Source organism: Frankliniella occidentalis, unplaced genomic scaffold (assembly GCF_000697945.3).
Source record: "Frankliniella occidentalis isolate FOCC.00 unplaced genomic scaffold, Focc_3.1 Scaffold16, whole genome shotgun sequence".
NCBI lineage: Eukaryota > Metazoa > Arthropoda > Insecta > Thysanoptera > Thripidae > Frankliniella > Frankliniella occidentalis.
This window is the reverse complement of record NW_026267146.1, coordinates 1,226,951-1,229,872: the sequence shown is the minus strand read 5'-3', so window position 1 is coordinate 1,229,872 and position 2,922 is coordinate 1,226,951.

Genomic DNA, 2,922 nt, shown 5'->3' with positions numbered 1-2,922 from the left:
CGCTGGGCCCCAACGGGGCGGCAGTGCCACCTCTCCCCCGCGCCTTCCGCGGCCGCGCCGCCGTCTCACCTTCCGGTGCACCCCCGCGGGCCGCTCTGCGAGGCCGTACGGTACGGGTACATCCTGGGTACAACCGAGACCTAGTCATGCCCGAAGTACACCCTGCACATACGCCCCAGGACCGCAAAGCCGTTGCCGCCGCCGAAGGGGGTGGGCAAGTATAGCAGTAAATGGGTTGGAGGGAAACATGAGGAACGCGAGTTAGGTGTGAGGGGCTGGGGGAGGGTGGGAGGGTGGGAGAGGGTTACGTACCTGTCGGGGCCGCACCCTGCGCTTATCAGCAGGTTGCTCACGGACCGTTGGAAGGGGACTTGAGATAAGCCTCGCCTCTCTCTCGCTCTCTCTCTAGCTCTCTCTCCCTCTCTCTCTCTCTCCCTCTCCCTCTCTCTCGCTCCGCTATCTGTCTCTCTTTCTCACACACAATCGCTCGCTCGCTCTCTGGCGTGCCCCTCTCTCTTCCTCTTCCTCTCCCTCCCTCTCCCTCGCTATCTGTCTCTCTTTCTCACACACAACCTCTCACTCTCTGGCGTTCCCCTCTCCCTCCTTCTCTCGCCTATACGGCTCCGTAAGCTACCGATGCGATACGAGCATCATGCTTCGATATGCCGTCTGGGTCTGGGTCCGGCCCGTCCGGCCGTGGGTAACTTGGTACTTACCCCCTTCGAGTGCTCCGTAGCAGCACTCTCTCATAGACCACTTCTTTGAGAGACTTGTACGCACGACGCACGTCGCCGAATAATGGAAAGCAATTGAGTCGAAATTCTGGGATGGAAGACAAATCCATAAAAATGAGGTCTTAAATCATAAAGTGAATTTACACCACACCGGCAACAATGAACTCCTCCACTGCAGCCTAGCATGGAGCAGTGCAAATTTAATCTAAGCTCTGAGAACTCCATTTCTTTTCTGGTGTCCTGGCGGAGAGCTTCGATTCATAAAGCAGTCAAAACAAAAGGCGCGGAGAAGGGGTTTGTTTCGACTGTCATAATAGTTTTGGCAGGCGACCTTGACGACGTGACTCGTATTTTCGGCTCGGCGTGGATAGTGAACGCATACCACGCAGGCAGACTAATTTCGTCTGAAAGGGGCGCGCCATGGCGGCGCGCGGGCTGAGGTGGGGGGAGTGGGGAGAGGAGGCTTCTAAACTGAGCCGGGGAGTTCGTTGTCACACACTTGTATTTCATATTCATGTTTCCTCCGAAGCCTCCTCTATACACGGTGGTGTAAGTTCCCAACGCCCCCATCCCCCTCATACCCTCCCGCGCGCTCCCCTTCTGCTGCGCGCTGTGGGGGCCCGCCGCCGCCCCCCTCTCCTGCTTGTGTCATCGAGACGACCCACTTTGTTTACCGACTCAATTGCCCTTTCTTACCTGATTACGCTGTTTGCAGAGAGCCGCGCTGGTCCACACACACACACGCACAAGAGTGCTAGTAGCGTGCACTGTTCTCAAACCGCGCATTAGCTTCGTCGCGACGCGGTAGCGCACCCCTGGAGCACCGTCCACCCCTCACCCCCCCTCCTCCTCCTTCTGATGCGCTTCCAGGCGCGACTTGGAGGCGCGAGGACAGAGAGGCGCCACGATTGGCGGCGGCCGCCAGTGACAACGGCACAGTGCGGGGCAGTCGTTGCCCAACGGGTATAAACGTCATCCCGAGGGTGACGCGGGCCGTAAGCACCGCGGCGGCGGCCCTGCGGCGCCCTGGAGAGCGCGCTCATATGGCCTTCTGCAGGTTACATGTGCTGCAAGAATGCACGAGGCAAATTTTATTGATTTCCCCTGGAATGTTTTTAATTTTGACAGACGCGGCCGACTGCCGATGCATACCTGCCGATGCCGCCAGAGTCTTTTGCGAGAGGAAACGGGGGAGGAGGTTGTCATCAAAGTTATCGGTCAAAGCAATCCTTTCACCACGTATGTCTGATTCACCGCAGAAACGTTTTGCGAATAATGACGGCACAAAAGTGTCGACGCCTCATAATCACAACCTCCGCGCGAGTCCGAGGCCCGTTCAAATTTATCGAGAAGTACTGAAAGTGAATCACGAGAGGTTCTCAACCGTTTGCTCGGGTGTCGTGCTACCGGTCCTGCCCCGCGCGCACGTGCATGGCCTGGGAGGGGCCGCCGGGGTTCACACATACGCACCACCCCCGTGGCCCCCGCGTGCCGCTGTAGAAACAGGTGGCTGGGCCGGGCCGGGCCACGCCGGGCGCAGGGCAGGGCCACACAAGAGCTCGTTACAAGCCTACTGTCCTGCTACACATCCTACTTCCCGCAAACGGTTGGTCCCTTCCCCCCTATCCTCCCCCACCTCCCTGTACATATTCCTACATGGATATTATACCCCTTGTTGCCCCCTCCCCCCCTCCCGCCCTTTTCCCGAAGTGACGTAACTTGTGCACGGGGCGTCCGCGAGGGCACTAATGGGAATGGGGCTCCATGGGGACGCATTAATGCCTTCAAGCGGCTCCCGTTGACGCGACGCGTCGCGACGCCACGCCGTGCCACGCCACGGCCTCCCGTTGGAGGCGCGCACAACCCAGCGCGTCGAAGTACAGGGTGGAGTGGATGTTCGAAGCCGTATACTTTTTCCAGTAACACTTTACAGCATGCATGCGTGCGGGCTTTAGTTTAGTTTAGTTTAGTTTAGTTTAGTTTAGTTTAGTTTAGTTTAGTTTAGTTTAGTTAAGTTTAGTTTAGTTTAGTTTAGTTTAGTTTAGTTTAGTTTAGTTTAGTTTAGTTGAGTTGAGTTGAGTTGAGTTGAGTTGAGTTTAGTTTAGTTTAGTTTAGTTTAGTTTAGTTTAGTTTAGTTTAGTTTAGTTTAGTTATTTGTGTCTACGAGTCTTGCTACTGTGCCTTGTGG